This window comes from Halichoeres trimaculatus, unplaced genomic scaffold (genome assembly GCF_033239565.1).
Source record: "Halichoeres trimaculatus isolate MK-OKI-2021-1 unplaced genomic scaffold, fHalTri1.1 fHalTri1_scaffold_23, whole genome shotgun sequence".
Lineage (NCBI taxonomy): Eukaryota > Metazoa > Chordata > Actinopteri > Labriformes > Labridae > Halichoeres > Halichoeres trimaculatus.
In genome coordinates this window covers 17711293-17731035 of record NW_027437201.1, presented here as the reverse complement: position 1 = coordinate 17731035, position 19743 = coordinate 17711293, and the positions used below count along the sequence as shown (strand labels likewise).

The following is a 19743-nucleotide window of genomic DNA, read 5'->3' as shown; positions in this document are numbered from 1 at the left end:
CAAATCAAGTATAGTAAATATAAGACAAAAACACCTGCTAAGGTTTCAGTTTTTTTGCAGCTAGTGAGCCAAAATAAAGCCCACGCACAGAATCTGAGCTTCCCACTGTACCTACATTTAAATGCACGTCACAAATGGAAAAAATAAACCTGCTTTAATATCTCGTGCTCACAAAATCTGAAGCTACTCAGCCGAGATTTCAAAAAGTCTGATAAAATATTTGATAACATGTGGCTTTCAAAGGAGTACAGGATCTAAGCTGACGCTGGAAATGATGCAGCCTGATGGAAAGCCAAAGCTGGAGTTTTAAGAAACTCAGTTTGGCTGCTCCAAAGAGATCTTAACACGGGGAAAGTGGAAATATATAATACCAAACATTTTCACAGATGTGTGTGGGAGCGTGTACGAGTAAGAGTACGTGAGAGGGACGGAGACAGCATGAGATAGAGGTTCTATTTGCATGCAAAGGCATCTGGATTTGATCACTTTCCCACTGAGCCGCCTGGTTGTGTGGTCATACAGTGTGTGGTGGTGCACGGAAGAGGAGCCTAATGTGTTTGTAAGGTTCATGAAGTGCTGTGACATAAGGACATCTGTAAGCCGTCTATCTGTACGGCTCTCCGGGGAGTTACAGTTATATAAAGGAGCACATAGATCAAAGCTCCTCGCCTATAAAGAGATGGTGTGCTGGAAAAACACAAGGTGCGAAGATGACAAAGAACAACACAACATGTTCGCAGCGATGACTCTGGTGTTTGTTCACGAACCAAACGTGAGAGGAGAGAAAACAACTTCCAAATTGAAAACTGTCCTCCAAAACAAGACGGTCGGCGGAGACAGAAAAATATTTGTGGGTAAAGTAGCCGTCTTTTTCCCATGTGCTGAACTGGAGAATAAAATTCAATTACCAAGTTCACTGCTGTCAGTGGGAGCACATGTAAACAGAGGCAGGAGCGCCAGTCGCAGCCAGGTTAGCTGGGTTAAACATTCCTGTGAGTCAGACCCAGCCGCTGATATCTTCACTCATTAATGTGTGGCATGAAGGGAGAACACATGGAAACAACGCGCCTTGGCTCGCTCGCTCAAGTTTATGAAAGAAGAAGAGACCAGACACGCAAATGGATGCCGAAAGACTTCCTGGCCCCTTCTCCGATGGACGAGTACATGCTTAAACGTGCGTGTGATTTTCTGAAAGTGGCTGCTGTATTTCATTTCTCATCATTTATCTGCCCGGGCTGTGGCCTTTGAGCTCCGGCACTTGTCCACCAGAGCTACAGATGTATGCTAACCAGTAACAGAGCTCTCCCTCCCTCTCGCCTCTAAAAGGGTTTGGCCGAAGCCGCCCACCGATCACAACCGCCCATACCAGACGAGTGCATCACCCCTGTTCGGAAAGAATGAACACATTGCTTCCTAATGTGTTCCCAATGGGTGCAGGTATTTGTCAGTGAGCAGCAGTATAATTGCTTCTCAAACTAGGCCATGATGCTGTGCAGACAGATCCTCCTTCTGCTGTGACATCTGCACGTTATACAGCAGAGACATAACAGCAGTTTGTAAACAGCTCGCTCTGTGATCACGAGTCCAAAGAATGAAAAAAAGACTCTGAATGAAAACAAAGAAAGTGACTTTCCCAGCATCTTGAAACACTATCTGACTCCATTATCCCGCTCATAACATCTTTGAATTGAATACCTCCTCTCTGAAGCAGGCCTGACCCAAACTGGTGGCCTCTGTCGCAGCAGGGTCAGCGCTGTTTGTTCCTTTAGCAGCAGTGACCTGACTCGGTGGTCCCTCTGATTAGAGCCCAGCTGAGAGATGACAGCAGGCTCTGGCAGGAAGACATCAGGGCCGCTCTGGAGCCCTTTAAAAACAGGCCCTTTAATTATTTTTCTAAGTGTAAGTGAACAAGTGAATGGAAACTATGTGGTGTCCGGTCTACCTCTGCAGGGGAGCGGGGCTGTAAGGATTCATTTACACATCTGAACTTAAGGTTAGTGTAAACTCCTTTATTAGAGCGTCCAGGTGTTGTCTTTTGTGGGTCATCTATACATGTAACCTACAGTTATGCACGATTTCTTCAAGGGATGACACAGGACTTCAACAAACTTTATAAGTTGCATCCTAGGGGAGATAAAAAACATTTGCATCTTTGAGGAAGAAAACAAACAAGATTCTGGTGTCTTGACTATTCTTTCAATCTGGGTTTGACACAATTTGTTTTATTTTGAAAGTCACTGTCTCTTTCTGGGTGGTTTCCATGCACAGATTTCTGTCCTGCTCTATCTGCTTTTTGATAAATTCATGTGTAAAAGCTCTGGCATCCGGCAAATTTAGGAGGCTTGCATATCTGCTGCAACATGCCGGAGCTGGGATGCAGCCCGACTGCAACAGAGCGAACCCTGTGTGAGTTGACACTCTGACTTGAATGGAAACCTATGTGAGGAGTCAGGCCAGAGATGCATCTTGGGTATCTTTGCTTGAACTTCCACCAGATCCAGGTCCGGTCTGTCTCTACTGTGCTGCCTCACACCAGCAACTAGCATCACCGCCAGACAGCTAGAGTCGGGAATATGAGGAGTTCCTGCACTTCCCAACACATTGATGATCCTCTCATTCTTGTTTGAGCTGTAAAACCTCAAACCTGTTGACTCCTACAGTTCTACAGTTTGATTTAGCAGACGCTATTGTCCAAAGTGACGTACAACATGAGCAAGACAGGAGGAAAAACCTTGTTAGTGCAACACAAGTGCTACAAGTTATGGCTGCAGGTGCTGCCATTAAGTGCAAGATTTTTAAAAAAATACAGTATAATGTAGAATAATCTAGCCAACATACCACTATTTATTGCTGCAACAACAAACCTCAACCTTCAACAACATTCAGTAATTTGAGCTGAAAATTCACCAAGAGCTGAGTCTTAGGCCATGTCCACTTGTTGCCAGGTATTTTCAAAAACAAGTATCCCTCCTCTCGTTTGTTTTAAAAAATACTTTCATCCACAAGCAGCGGGTAAATCTGTTGATGAGTGCAGCTCCAAGCATGAACCCATAGGCAGATTTTTCCTGACATAAAACCCATGCCAGCCAATCAGAATGACCCTCTGTCATTCAGATCTGTTGTTTGAGAACCGAAAACTATATTTACCAGTATCCACACAAAACCATGAAACCAGAGTTTCCAGAAAACATCGTTTTTAGTAACGTAAAGCTGCAGTTTTGTGTGGTCGACAGGTGTAAACGTATAAAAACAAATGCGGTTTCCCAAATACCCGGCTATGTGTGGACATGGCCTTAGACCTTCTGACTCATTCTACCCCTGAGGACAAAGAGGAGAAGGGTCAGATTAAGTGCTTAAGTGTTCCCTGAACAGATGAGTTTTTAGACATCTCTTTGAGTAGAAAGGGACTGCGGATTACATAGAGTTGGGTCATTCATTCCACCATTTGGGCACAACAAAAGAGAAGAGTCTGGCTAGAGATTTAGAGCCGCGCTGGGCTGGGAGCACCAGGTGTCTTTCACAAGCAGACTCCTGGTCTGGCTCCTCTCATTATGTTTTTTGTTGTTGCAATAAAGTTTGATATAAGTTTCTGAGCAGGACTTCCTGAAATGGGATTCTGCCCAAATCACCCTTAGCAATGGAGACATATGGGATCACCATCACTGTGATCTTACTTCAGGACACACTGTGCATCGATGGAAAGACAGTTAATGGCAGCATCTTGTAGCACTTTGTCGCACTAACTAAGGTTTTCCTTTCTGTCTAAATTCCTGCTTGTGTTGTCGCATCTGCTAAATGAAACCGTAGAGCTGTAGAAGATGGACATCAAAATAAAATAAGGGGCAGTAATTCTCTTCCGTGATGTCTTGAATCATCCCAGAAGGTGACGCTGCATTGGCATTATGTAATCCCAAGACAAACAGTTTACTGTCACATGTTTGAAGAACCCTGTGGAAAAAAAACGTGATGGAGCTCTGTTTGTTTCAAGTTTTCATTTGAGGGATGTCGTAGCCTCCTGATCGCTCAGATCTCCTGCTTCCATCAGCACTTTCTCTTTTCCAAGTCTCACGTATGTCATCTTTTATTCGCTGAGTCTGTTTCCATCGCTCGTAATTGCATTTTGTTTTTATCAATAAACCAAGTTTCCATCTTAAGTCAGAGTAAAAGCTTATTTGTATTTTTTTTACAAATTCCTTTGTTACCACTGAGGTTTCTTTAAAAGACAGAGGGTGGAAACAAATTTTCTGTCTTCTTGGAGGGACTCAGGGATGATCCCAGTTTTATTGTCAGAGATGAACTCTGTGACATGTGTTGACTTCTCTTATGAAAGAGCTCACCTGATGAATACAGAGTCGCTTCTCAATCCTGTGAAGATCTGCGGTTATGTTTTGGGTTATTTGAGACCCAAAATGACACTTGTAGCTGAGTCTGCTTCTGTTTTTGTCCAAACACTTCCCTCATTACATCATGGCGAGTGTGTGGCCCGTCTATCACCCTGTGTCCTTTCCAATCTACCACTCCCTTCTCAGTAATCTGTTTCTCCTTCCCTGCTCCCTTTGCTCCAACCATCCTCACCTCAGCATCTTCACCGCACACCCTGTCCCGGTCAGCCTCTCATTACATTAACCCACCAGAATGTGGACCAGCTCCACTTCATGCGAACACAAAACCACAAGTTCTGTTCAGCCTGGACAGGGACCAGGCTCAAGAGCTGCTTCACGTCTGTTCTGCAGCATCTCTACTTCACGGACACTGACATATCAAGGGGATGATAACTGTTTGGGATCATGAGTCACAACACGTCTATCACTTGCATCCATCGTTCACTGTGTGCCCCATCGGAGAGCCTGAGTAAGTGACTAAGAGAAAAGGAAAACACGAACTTCCTGCTCTATTTTTCTCCATGTCAGCTCTTGCAGGATGCTGGCACGTTTCCACCACATTATGAGCTTCCCGGCAACACTTGCCAAGCAGCCGAGCTTGAGCACGGTAGTGACCGGAGCTGTGAGAGTGTGCCTGAGATGAACTGTCATTAAGTCATACTCTTTCTGTGTAATGACGTCAACGTCAATGTCATCAAGGCAACACCAGGACTGGATTCGTCACCTCTTGTTGTCATTAACACTTTGATCGCTCCTATCAGAGATGCACTGTCCAGACCTGGCGTCTCTTTGAAGTAGGTCAGGTTTGACAGGAAACTGGCTGGTTTTTGGGGCAAAAGACTACAACCATTGTTCCTTTTGCTCAACGAGTCAGACTGAGACTTCACATCCTCTGCATGAGTCTCAAAAAAGTGTTGAAATTTAGGTCATTCTCTTTGCACTTTGGCACCAGAGATGAGTCATCAAAGTACTTGAAAAGTCATCCTGTTAAGTTAGGTTGTAGAGAGGAGTTTTTGGATTTGCTGAAATGAACACTTTGATTTGCAAATCAGAAACATGAGCATAGTTTACGTTGAAACTCAGGGTTTGAAAACAATTCCTATGATGGTGTTAATGAGAGCTCGAGGACAACCACAGTGAGCGGACACCTGCCATGCTGTCTGTAAACTGAGTCTGAAAGTCATCCTGTGTTGTGTTTTGATTGGCCGATGAAGAAATCCAGAATAATGACTCTCTAACATCCTGGTCCCCTTCTCATAACTCTCTAAATATAGAATATACTGTATCAGGCTTGGACAGGCCATCTGGCGTACTAGGGAATGCCTGAAGCTGCCATACTTTAACCAAAAAAGTATGTTATAAATCACTTTGATCAACCATGACAGCCTATTGGTTAATGTTCTTGAAGGACATTAATCTAATCCAATACAGTCTCTCAACCAGTGTTGGGCAAATCAATTTTAAAATGTTATACTTTCTTACTTTCCCATAAAAATAATTGAATTAGCAACCAAATTACTTCTTCATGACTGTAACTAGTTACCAGGAAAAGTATTTATTGCTTACTTTTTTGAAAAACCTTTAATTTTTAAAAAGAATTAAGTTTTTGAGCAGGTTTTGTTTTCAGTGAACGTTCATTAATTGTCCAAGGGAGTTGAGGGGGGCGTGGCTAAGCCATAGGTCAATTGTGTATAAGTATAGAGGGATTATCAGCAACGATGGATGTATGCACAACTTGAGTGCAGAAGCACTGCAGAGTATAATGGTTTGTCAACTGACATTGGGAGGAATAAACCACCAAAAAACACATTTTTAAACTAAATATCAGCGCTTATACAGATGGTACACAGTTTGTAAAATACACATACAGATATGAGAGTAATTTAAACATGCAACTGTCACTCAATTCTCATGACTGCATTATCCATGGACACTTACTAGACTGTGACAGACCAGGGCGTAAACGTGTGTCAATAAATCAGAAACCCTCCCAGACCAAAAAATGCACACAGACTGCTAAGTCTGAGACCCACTTCATAATAAAAGAACCAGAAAACTACATCCAGAGTTAATTATTTACCTGCAGACTTTGCTGGTGTTTCAGTGTAAAGTGTGACCCTGTTAACTGGTGACTCTCGGCTGTTAATCACTGATACTGCCCACTGAGAGTCAGCAGTTACCATGGTAGCTATTAACTCCAAAACACCGGTTGCTCTGTGATGGTCAAAACTTGATGGAAGTTGCCTCTCTTGTATTGTATTGTTTCTAAAAATTGACCACGGAACAACCACACATTTTTATGCTGATAACAGGTTGAATTTAGTGTTTAAAAAACCCTAACTCGCCTGAATAAAAGGAGCTAAACGCTGCTTCTGCGGTCAGGATGTGTGCACAGCTTTATGACGATGTAGACTGATAATCCCTCTATAGAACGTGTATTTCATTAACATTGAGAAGGCATCTTTAGCAGTGTTTCTTTGACATCCACTTTCACGTCAAGATGAGACAACAAGATGTGACACAGCAGCCATCTTTCCCAAGATGAAAGTGTCTGAGTAGTGAAAGAGCGTATCCATTTTGTCACATGTGGTATGTTGTGTGCCTTTTGCATATCATATAAATAACCATGGTGTGCTGCTATAGCCAAAAATGCAAGGGCCATTTTTTCGTCCCAGTCCAGTCTGTACTGTACAAAGAAAGTTAGGCCGTGTGAAAGAATTAATTATGAGTAAATGAACTGTCAAATGATTTCCCACAGATCAACAAAGCTAGCACAAATCTCGTTATTCCCTTGTATTATCGTGCTCTTTTATTTTCCCGGTGACTGTATCAACATGGTATTTGCTTTTTAGCACTGCCCATGCCAAGAAATAAATAACAATGAATAAAAGAGGGGGGAAAGGAAGCCCAAATGGTGCTTTAAAGAATCAAAGGTTGAATCAATTTCCCAAAGAACACTTCAAGTGAAACGAGCAGGCAGAGCTCACACTTAAAGCTGGTTCAGGTTCACATAAAAGGGATATGTTTTTCCATGTCATGTCTCATTTGCTTGTTCAGCAATCAAAATCAACCCAAATAATTGAGCCCAGGCAGAGTGTGTGGGTGAAAAAGGGAGAGCTGAATTGATTTAAACACTGTAACATCTATAATCGTCGAATAGTTGCTATTAAACTGAAACAGAAGGCAAGGATTCGATTAAAATGCACCCTTACCATGTTTTACTCGGGAGAGTAATGTGTCTGCGGCCTAACAAGAAACACAAGCCAATAAGCTCTTTATAATGAGATGAACACTTACTCGGTGCCTGCAGCGTTGCTCTGCTTTGTCTTAGACGGAAAGATTTACTATTTGGTCCATAGTTCAAAGTCATAGCTGTAAATTTTTCATGTAGACAGGACAGGAGAAGCAATCCGTACCTCAGCGAGTGCAGCCGCAGATTAATACGAAGAGAACTGGAAGACCCTCAAAGTTAGGTCCTGACTGTTCTGTACCTCACATCCCATAAAGCTAAAAAAAGGAATTAGAGGCCATAAATTGGATTTTCTTAGAAAGTAAGGCTGTGAGGGCATTGTGCACTCTGGCATCCAATAATAAACCCACTAATAGAAGTTTATGGAAACGGTCTAATCATTTATTAAACCTGGAAAGTACGCTGGGTTGTAAGTCTTTTATGAGTGTTTATGTAATCCACCTTACCTGCTTACCAGGTGAGGCAATAGGTACAACCATCTGTTGTCTGTATGGGTTAGTTTGTTGACCTTTAAGAGCTTATAATCCCCTGGATCATTAGCTTTTTGTTGGGCCTGTAGGAAAGAGACTGACTTTGTTTTTTGAAGAGGTTTCAGCTTTGATAAGCCAAACTTATCAACGCTAGACTTTTATCAGGTACACCTTGCTGGTACCGGGTTGGACCTTTTTTCTTCCTTCAGAACTGACTTAATTAATGGTGGCATTGATTTAAAAAGTTGCTGGAGACATCACTCAGAGGTTTTGCCCCAATTTGACATGGTGGTTGATGCTCCTGTCTAGAGGATGTTATGTCTCAGTATTTCATTGGCACTTTAATATTTTCTTTATCTCAGTTTTATCATTTTTATTATCTGAGCAAGTGTTTTAAGTTTTATTTTCCTGAAGTTAGGGTTTTAGCATTTTATTTTTTTGTTTGTTTTTTCTTGTATTTTAATTTAATTAATTAATTAATCTATTTATTTATTTATTTATTTATTTGTTTATTTTAGCATTTTAAACAGTAGACTTTGAGTCTGATGTGCAATATGGTCTGTGTTTTGTGCTGTCTGTTCTTGCTGTTGATGGCTCAATGCACTTTAATTGCCCCTCAGGGATAAATAAAGTTCTTTCAATTCTATTTAATTCAATTAGTAACTAAACAGTGAAATGCGAGAAAGCCATTACTTCTCCAGTCCCCAAACCAACAACAACAACAACAACAAAAATAAAATAAAAAAAATTGTAGTAATCTTTTGGTTTCAATAGTATCTACTTTATTTAAAAAATGCAATCATCTAGCAAGCAAAAGACGATCCCTAAACCCAACTTTTAACCAAGCAGTCAGTCAAAAAAGTAGTAATGAACTGCTCATCAAAAAAAGAATAAGAAAAGAGACAAATTCAAAATTAAAAACCTACAATTGAACAAAACTGTTAACACAATTTGACAAATTTTGGAGGCCAAGAGAAAAACGTTCTGCTGCTGTCAATGAATAACGCTCACTGTGATTGCTTCATATCCCGAATCAATGACGGTGGCGTCCTCCTTCCAGCCAATCCCCAATCTTCAACTGCAGCAACATTAAACATCCTCACCCGCTCACAGACACACAGAGGTCTCACTCTCATACACAACACGACAAAGAACAGTACTAAACCCAATAAGGCCAATGGTTGCAGCCTGGTGATTGGATAATTGGATATTTGTGTTAACGAGCAACTGAGCAGGTATTTCCAATTAAGTGGCTGCTGAGAGTAGAGTCCGATTCCTCTGTTAAGCTTAATTTCTTGTTACTTCATTGGAAAGACTTTGCATTTCACATTTTGGAACAGTCCTAGAACATCCTAATTGTCAATTGTCAGAACACCAAATCCAAAACTTTGTTAACTGTGTGTTTATGTTTCTGCTCATGAGACCACATGTTGCTGTGGATGCTAATTAAGACTTCACACAGTGCTGGAGTGCTAACATCCACACCTTTTAATGATTTAAGAATCAAGTCTGACAGAAAGGCAAACGAATCACTTAAGTGTTTTCCAAAGAGCTCCCTGAACTGTTGACGTCGCTCATTAAAGCGCTCGCAGTCGGCTTTGAGGTGTTGCTCAAACATTCAGAACATGTCTGTTTTCATAAAGGTTAATAAGCTCTTTAAAGAGGGCGCACATTCAGATTATTGTGTAACATGAATAAATTTTGAGCCGGCCAGATAACGTGTGGATAACGTGTTGGGAGTGATAGAGTGAATGTGGGAAAATATCATGGAAAATATTAGCAAATCGGAAAATGTTACAGGTAGTTGGAAAAGGAGAGATATTGTAACAATATAATACGTTCTGAGCTTGTGATGACAAATCTCCCAGAACAACATGAAATCTCACCCTGTGCTCCCTCCTTCACACACACACATTCACGCACACACACGTATAAACCAGTGCACAGTGAGGATTGTTTCACTAATGAGATGGTTTGGCTGCACTTGAGTTATAGGCATGAGTGCATGGTGGGACTTCACCCCAGTGCAGCCTGGGAGAGTGTAATGAGTGCACCCAACGCCACGTTCTGCCAAGGTCCTGGACTGACGGCTTTATCAGTCTTCAGCCGCCGACTTATGAGACAGGCTGACACAACGTTTGGGGATGGGTGCCATGACCTGATTCAAGATGTCTACAGGAAATGTTCACATCCTACGATTGATATCGAAGAGCAATTTGACTTCCGCTCTGGTTCTGAAGAAAAGTTTAACTAATCTCAACAGGAAGACAAACTGTCAACGTCCTGGGTGTGCTATTGCAGAGAAAAAATCCTGTATGACACATTTCTGTAATACTAAAGCAAGTCATTAGGAAGCCAGGTTTTGGTGACTTAGATTTTCAGCATTAAATACCGCATAGTTTGCTCCTTGTTCTTCTTCAAACCCAGTGAGTTGTGAGTCAGGTGTTCCTCCAGATTTATCCCAAATTACAACATATATATGTGCCTCCTGTGTACTTCTGTCTTGGCCACGACTTTCTCATAAAAGAGATTTTGCATCTCAGCAGGAATAGGCATGATAAAATAAAGGTTGAATAAAAAGGGCCAAACAAGAGGTTAGGTGTTAGGGCAGTTGGATCTGGGACAGTGAGCAGGTGCTTCAGTAAATGTTTGGTTTAGGAGCCCTTTTACAGACATCTTTTGTCTGGGCATAGGTTTCCACTAGAGGCTGACATTTATTTCAGGATTCTCGCAGGATGGGAGTCAACTTTACTATTAATCACAGGATTGGGACAGTACAGGATAAAAAGTTAATGGAAGTAGTCCTGAACAGGAACCAATCAGAAAGATAGAATATAACATGTGGCATGCGCCGTCATTTTGTAGTTTATTTCCATTAAGTCTACACTCTAACACAAATATAAAAAGAACTACTCTTCCCAGAAATCAACAGTAATCTAAAAAAGAATGGGGAGAAAATCAAATTCAATGTATTGCCTAAAAATTGAAAGAAAGGGAAAAAATGGAAGTGGTACAGGGGTGGAAATCATTTTGAGACACAATTTTTTTTCTTTCTTTGGCCCAGGATCGGGATGGGATGTGATTTTTTTTTCCGTGGGAGTGGGATGGGAAAGGAGTGAAAATCCACTCTGGTGTCACCTTCTAGTTTCCACTGCACCAAGGTGAGTTTCTGTTCATTTTAAGTTCCCTAAAAGAGTCTTAATGTACAAATAAATCGGCTTCATTGCTTTGACATTGGTCCTACAACCAAAGATTTTCCTGTTTTCAAAGGCCACTAAGTGAAAAACTCACATTGGTTGATGCCATTCAGTAATTAGGATCTGTTTGTATCCGTCTCTTCCAAAGTCTGTTGTCTCCCAGGTCATACTCTTTTAGATATTAACCATTATTGCCACAACCTGAGGAAACAAAGAGAAAGGACCCAGTTGTAAAGTAACCAAAGGATTAAAAAAAATTACCTGTGAATGGGGAAACATGGAGATAAACTGACAAAGAAGTGAAGAAAGCAAAATCAAATCAAAGTATCTTCTAAAAGATTCGAAACAGTCTTTTCATTAGACTGTGTACGTCACTCTCCCATCCCAACACATTGTCCGTATTCATCAAAGGTGGAGTGAGACAGCAAACAGAGGCAGAAGAAGGCGGCTGAGTAATTACCTGCAGCTGCTGTGCTTAGTTTAAGAAGTATAAATCTGTAACCACATCAGAAATTATCCATAAAATTTACAACTCAGGAAAACCACGTGTGTGGCTCTTTAACACTTCTTAACCTACAGAGCCGTCTCCCACGCTGCCAGCAGGCGATCAAAACTCTGACTACAGCTACGCTTCACGTCGACATATGTCATATAAACTCTTTAGGGGGAAAAAACAGGAGATCACATTACCTTACAGCAGCCGAAGCAGAGCCCGGTCCAAAACAGGTAAATAAACTAGTGGAAAAAGCAAAGCCCCAAGCAGCCAATCAATCACTTTAATGAGTCTGTATGACTTCAAGGAGTTATGAGGCCTTGGCAGAAAACGCTCCAACAAAAAACACAAATATATAAATGTGGGAGTAAGCCAGGGGTTGTAAAAGAGAAAGCAAGAAGTTAGTTTCTCACCAGGAGTGGAACCGTTCACACATCTGAGATCAATTAATCTGTCTGACCATTCATTTACCTCTCAATAAACCAGAGGGTTGATGCAGCTCTCAGCTTCTGTACCGTGAGTGATCAGAGGAGCGGATGTATGGTGAACTGCTTCTTACGTAATGGATCTGAAACCACACTGTGACCAGATCCCAAACATGCACTTCCTTTTTCCTCATCACCTTTATTACCTGGGTTGTCTTCAGGAAATGTAGGCTCAATTCACGGGAGAGTTACATGTTTCGTGTCGGTTGTGTCCCTGAGATGATCCCAGTGAAAGCATTAAATGGCGTCAAATGACTGGAGGAGGTAATGAGGCTGTTTGTTGTCACAGGTGGGGCAGAGTGTGATGCTAGGCCCAGCTGGAGGAACCAGCAGAGTCCAGAATGAAGCCCCATCCGGGCCGTGCCTGAGGGCCCTCTCCATGATCAAGTGGACATGTTGACATGTGACCACAGTACAGTGACTTCTCTTTGAGGCCTTTACTGTTACGTGCTTATTGCCCTACTTTCCAGCAGCTTTGAAAAACTCAGCGTCTTCACCAAACCCTCGTGTAACTTTTCCAACACCTCTCCTGTGAACACTAACGAAGCAACTAAATCATGAGGTAAGCCCGCACGGCTTTTTGAAAGGTGTCTTTTTAATATTTCAGCCAACCACAATGACGTAAAAGAGAGTCATAAAAATGGTCAAAATAGCAACTAGTTAAATAGATCTGATGATGTGGTTTGTTGTAGTGTACAGGGGTCAATTATTAATGAGACAACTGCAAAGATGGATGAGATTTTGACTTTTTGGGCAAAATATTTAAGTCTCTGAAATGCAAAATGGGATCATTTGCCTCGTATTTTTAGTATTTGCAACACATTGGCATTAATAATTGAATAAATCATCTCATTGCATTTGTTTTTAAAGGTCCCATATTATGCAAAAATCACATTATTAAGTCTTTTAGTGAAATTTGTGGGTCTTTGGCTTTCCTCCCAGCCCACAAAATGTGATATTTCATGACAAAACCTGTACTTAGTAGTGCTTGTGAATGTAAAATCCTGACCTAAAATGAGCTGTTTGGATTTGGTGGATTTGCTGACGTCAGCGATTCCTTTTTTGACCAATCAGGAGCAAGTCTGACCTGATTGGTCCACCGGAGCAGATACCCCTGAACCCCTTCCCGCCCACTGCCAAAGTTGAAGAGCCATCACTGCTTTGTTTTTGGCTGTAAACAGCCACATAGTTCCATTCTCAAGCTTCCCATCTGTGGAGAAGACAAGACTAAGTGACTAGAGTTCATTCATCAAGGAAATGTGCCAGCTACACTCAGTAAAACTGTGCATGTGTGTGCTAGTCACTTCACGGCCGACTGCTTTTCCAACTTTGGACAGTACAACAGAGGGCTAGTGAATAGACTGGTCCTGAATCCAGGTTCGTTACCAACCATCCACCAACAAACCTCAGACCCTGGAAATGTGAGTATTTTAAATGCTGTGTGCTGTGGAGCAGATGTAAGAGCTTTTCCTCAGTGTCCCCCCTGTCTCTGTGTTAGCTTCAGGATGCTAACTTTAGCTGTGGTTAGCCTGTTGTTTTAGCCTATAATATTACCGTAGACGAGCTTTGCTGTTTTCGAAACATTGTGCACTCGGAGCTCGTGGCGCCGCACTCAGTGACGTGGAAGAGCGGGGCGGTATCAGCGGTGGCTCATTTACATATGAAGGCCACGCCCACTAAATCAGACCATTCTGAACAGAGGGGCTATGAGAGCCTGGAAACAATGCTGCTGTTCTTGATTTATTGGCTTTTTGGGCCAAAACATGTTACTGCCATTTCATGAAGACATTAATGATCCATATTAAACTGCAGAAAAAGAGCAGAATATGGGACCTTTAAGGGCCTTGCTGCACCATCCCAATGATATGACAAGCCCTGTACTGTATCTAACACTTGTAGTTGTCTTCCTGCAACGTAAGCTTTATAACAGAGAGAAAAAAGGGAACAGCCAAGAACCAGAGTTCACACAAAGAAAGCAACTGTTAAGCCGTTTGTCTCCGCTGCGGTGTACAGCACAGTCCTGGCCTTACAAGAGCCCCGCTTTTCCCACCGTGACCCTCTCTGGTGGCCGTTCGCGGTTTGATCCGGGTCAAGTGCTGCAGTCTCTTGCCAGACCGCCACACACTGGCGAGAGTCTGTAGTGGTTTGGTCCTCAGGGACAGCGGCTGCAGCAAGTTCCAATCCTTGTCCTTCTCTTTCCTCCAGCTGAGCAGATCAGGCCCTTAAATCCAGAGCGCTTTCAGCAAAGACTTTATTACTGCTCCCCTGAGGGATGTGCGTTCACAGAAGCTCCTCTCCTCCTCATCCTCTTTTCACTCAAATGACTCATCACCTACTTTAGGGGTTGCAGAACAGGAAGATACATCCACATTATTTCATTTTTTAACTAGACTACAACTCTCAAATGTCTGAGTTCACAGAGTTTCTCTTGTTTGTCATCCAGCTGACTAATGCTTCAAGTCCCACAATACCTCTCATTTTACTGAGCTTCTTGTCAGATCCTCTCATAACCAATTCTTAATCCTGCTTTTGATGCAGAGCAGCTCATTGACCGGAACAAAACACCCATTATCTCTTTCTCATCCTGGACTTGGATCTTAAAAGAGCTCATAAACGGTGTGAAAAAAAATGATGGTTGCAGTTTTCTGCAGCCCAAAAATAGTCGGCCTGTATCTGCAAACATCTGTAGTGGACAACCAAACGAGGTATATGTCCTTAAGGTGCTGACTGAAACAAAAGTGAGTGGAAAGCATGGAAAAACCCAAATGGCTGGAAACACTTACAAGCCATTCTCTTCCACTGTTTCAATCTACAAATAAACTCCAGAGAATTTTCCAAAGCTGTGTGTGGAATCGAAAAAGAGAAGGAGATTGGGATGGAAAGGAAAAGTGACCATTAATTGTCCTTTCTCATGCTATGTGCATTTACATTCGCACAGTGTTGGAGCTCCCCTGGGGGTTCACCGCAGACTGGTGTAATAACTCAGGAGTTCACAGGGACAAGAAGAAGATCTAAAAATGATTTAAGCCTCATCTCCAGTTGGGAAACCAAACTTCCGAGTTTGTGGTGTAGAAAGGAATGAATTGGGTTATGCAGCCTGCTATTAAAAGAGATTTATAATTGGAGTCAGGAATGGATTTGTTGCCAAGTAGGTGAGGAATTTGTCTTGGTGTTTGGTGGAAAAAGTGTGACCAGAAGGTCTAATGGGGTCAAAACTGGTCTAAATCACATCCTATCAACAATCTATAACAACTAGGGCTGTCAGAATTGACGCAATATTAATTATTCAAATTTCTCTTAATGCCTCTAATTTAATTAATTCTGTGTATGACCCTCAGCCCACCCCGTAGGTTGGGAAATCAGGAATCAATAGAGGACTGACATAATATTGTGGTTGACAAGCAGAAATGAGTAAATGCGGCACACCGGCCATCCAGACCATGCCGTGCTCCAACATGGTTGCCCCCAGCTGCGCTGACAAGCGGTCACACTACTCCAATATGAACCATTAACAGGTATCACAGACATGCTCACCTGCGTCTGTTGACACAGAGTGCAATCTTGTCAGTCAGCACAATGACACACAGAGACCACTGCTACTACTTTAGAGACTTTTTGACTGATGTTCGGTCATTTTCGCCTGACACAGCCCTCTAACATCCCACTATTGTTCAAAATTATTGTCGAGGGATGTGCTCGTGGTGATCATACGTCACAGATCATATGCTTTGTCTGCGTGCTTGTGCTGGTTCATGAAATGATCATTTGTTTTTCGACCAAAAGCACTTCAATCACTTTAGGAAAAGTTTGGCGGTTAGACCCCATCAAGTGTTAAGCAAAATAATCAATACAATGGGGGGTACAATGGCATTATAAATTATGAGTATCCCTGGATGGAGTCTAGACACTGGTGGTGTTGGTGGTGGTGAAAGACTTGAGAAGGCTGAATCTGGAAGATTTGGTGAGGATTGCGGGGCTGAGGAGCAGAACTGGGTGACAAGCAGAAGAGACAGCGTTTAAAATTGACAGCTCTGTGATGACTTTCTTACGACTGAAGCAGAGTAGCTGTGATTGGATAGAAAGAAAGAAAGCAGACACGCCCCCAATCAGCTGATAGAAGCGGGAAAGAGTGAGTGAAGGAACAGAAGAGAGTAAGCACCCCAGTCCTGGCTGAACTTTGCTGAGTTTGTGTCAGTTGTTGTGCTGCATGAGCTCTATCAGTTTGTGTTGAGCTGCTCAAAAGTATAGGCTGTTTAGTTTAAATTTATTTGGAAAAGATAAAAAAAAATGTGATCAATTTGAGATTAATCGCCAGTTAGCTATGAACAATCATACGATTAATCATGATTAATCGTGAATAATCGTGATTAATCATGATTAAACATTTTAATCAATTGACAACCTAATAATAACACTTTGTGTTTCATACTCTCAGCCCTCAGAGTTTGGGTTATGATTGTAAGAAATGGATCATGTAGCACTCTGTGCTCTGCTGGGACTTTGGCCCTGCATGCCTCTGTGTCAGTCATTTCTAAACTGGAGTTTAATCAACAATGAGAGTCCAGACTTAACTTTTCTCTCCAAGCTGTGATGAGTGTAAAACAGGGAGCAGCTTTAAATGGGATTTAATTTAATACCTAAGACGACCTGCGAATGTGATTCTCCAGGAGGTAGGACACATTTTTCCTCCTGAGTCTGATTAGACGTCACTTTGTGTCAGTGTCAGGTGTCGTTGAGCCGTCCTGACTGTGAACTCTTCGGCTGAGATTAAGTCTATTTTTACCTCAGCACAGACTTTAAAGTAAAACAAACCCAGCTCCTTCTTGACAGATATTGAGACTGAATTTGGGGCAAAACAAGTGAGCTGTACTCAAATCAATGAGTTACGACATCACGCTCCACTCTGAACACTCGCCCTGCAGAGTGCTGTCAGTCCGTCTGGAAACTTTACGCTGATTTTCAAACCAAGACGAGGCTTGAAGTCAATGATATTTTTAGTGCAGCTGGAACGAGGATTGTTTAAACGAAAAAACTTCCAAAAGAGATTCTGAAAGGTTGAATCATTTTGTTCAGCACAATCAAAGACAGGAAGTTTGGCAGATCAGATGCTGAATGCTCAATCGCTGATCGTGTTTCTAACGTTTGAAGAGAAAGCAATCATTCTGCAGATAACACGTCAAGGAAATGGGGTCTAAAACACAAAGATTAAATATGATGCTGTAACAGCTCCTGCTTCCAGGAGGAGCTTTCTTTGTCAATACATTTGAAGCTGAGTGAATGCAGGCCTGTTTTTATAGAGGTACCTAAAAGGCTGTTTACACGGCCTGTATAACAGCCAGTAAACACACACACTCACACACACAGGAAGTTGTTTGGTCTCGATACGTTTCAGACGTCTTGACTTTATAAGATCCAAAATCTAATTTTGGTGCAATAAAAAGAGTTTATAAAGCATTTAATCTGCAATTAAATCCAAATTGGTTAATAAAGAATTCAATCTTTTATGAGTCTGCTTGATTTCATTAACTTTGTTCTGAAACTACATATTCTGAAATGATTACAGAGTTTCAGCAGGGCTGTGTGAATGTGTGTGGGTAAAAGCAGTGTTTCTCAGATAATAGCACTTTGAAACCTAAGCTTTTTTTTACAAACATCCAGAAACAGGAGGACAGATTCAAAGAGAAAGAAGATGTACGAGTGAATGCTCAAAGCCGAGGAATCCATCCCTTCTGCAGATACTTTGACGGGAGCGGAGAAGGGATAGAAGTGTGACTCTTTTTTAACCGCCAACATTCACGTCAGCCCACATGTTAGTAGACGCCAGTTTAGCTCCTCACTCCAGTTTCAGTGTTGGAGCTCTGTGCCAAGCATCTTCCAGCCCAGTGTTGGATCATGGTCTGTGTATTGAACATGAAAGGCAGGTTGGTCCCTACACGGTGACCAGAGGCAGGACGTACAGTGTGTATAGTGTTCCCTGCTCTGTTAGGAAGGACCGCACTGAACCGAAGCGAAGCAGCTGCTAAACAGCCGACGAGCTTCCTACTGAAGAGCTGTTTGTTTGCTTGTTCTGCCTTTTAGGAGAAGATACACCCCGTGTCATTTCATGCCAACCACACAAACCCACTAATGTAGGAATACACGCGACATGCATGCAATACCAACCTCACACACATTCACACACACTCACTAACACACACACACAGACACACACGCTGCACAGATGGCCAAGAGACTAAAATACACGCAAACAAAACATGCTCACGCACACACAGGAAACAAATGTGGGATCTCGGCATGGCTTGATTCACCAACAGGGTTTCCTGAGAGGACACCAAGGGGCCTGGCATGGCAGTGTATCCCCAAGGAAACAAGAGAGAGCGCTAAAAATAGATCATAAGGAAGTGTTGCTTTGGACAGATGTGGGAAAAAATGGCACCAAAGAGCAAACCTCATGACGAATAACAACTGTTTGCAGATTAAGCTGGATTAAAGACTTTTCTTCACCCTGCTTTTTGCACTCACTTTATGAGCTATGGTACCTATTTGGTGAGAACAACTCAATTAGATTACAGCTTCAAATTGTGAAGAAAACATGTGTTTGAGTAATCCCGGGATGAGAACGCGGAACGAAACGCTCAGAAACTCACATTAGGATTACGAGAGCGCGGCACGAGATTTGCTCACATCCTGACATCATTAATTGGCGAGTGTCCTTATGAGAGCTTAATAAAGCTAAGACTTACCAAAAGAAACAACAAATCAATTCAAAAGACTCTAGTTTATGCCAGCTTTTGGAAATAATGTAAAGTTGTGCGCACTAGAATGTGGACAGGGTGAGTTTGGATGCTAATTTGCATAAGTGGCTGCTCACTATAAGTCGTCTCTTGTGTATCTATATAAAACAAGGGTGCAAGAGGCCACATTTATAAGTAAAGTGATGTCATGCAGAAGTCAGTGTCTGCATCTCCAAGTCTTTCTGGCCTCTATTTTTGTGCCTTGGCTTTCTCTTCTTTCGTTTTTATCCCAAATCTGTGCACAAAATTGACATCATGCATATTTGCAGATCATTTTTATTGGGAACAAAGATTTTGTTTTTCCTGGAAATGAACCGATTTGTTAAGGGTCCACTTTTTGCCGAGACCCTCATTAACCCCCCACCTCCCTACCCCCACTATACTGTGTGTACATGTAACACACACTGCGAGGAAAATGGACACACACACAGATTTGTTCACTTTTAAAATATGCAGCCGGGTTCATAAACACAAAAGCTGGTGTTAGTTTTCAGACTTTCTCTTAAGACACCCAGAGGAATTTACTGACGACCCCCCACTGTGCTCCCACCAGAGGAATAAGAGCGCTGAGTCATTTCACGTGCTTCGCTCCCTTACTCTGCACATTTTAGGAAAGGTGTCAGCTCGGAGCATGACGTGGAGGGTTAGTTTTTGGCTTTCTGGATCTCAAAC

The 19743-nt window shown here is 42.1% G+C and overlaps 1 protein-coding gene across 1 annotated transcript in view; it reads left to right on the top strand.

The window, feature by feature from the left end:
• The first annotated feature begins 1918 nt into the window (after window positions 1-1918).
• Window positions 1919-19743, top strand: part of kcnj16a (potassium inwardly rectifying channel subfamily J member 16a) — a 30991-nt gene continuing 13166 nt past the window's right edge. Inside the window, exon 1 of the mRNA XM_074662826.1 lies at window positions 1919-1993. The gene's annotated coding sequence lies outside the window, so the exon portion shown is untranslated. The remainder of the gene's footprint in view (window positions 1994-19743) is intronic.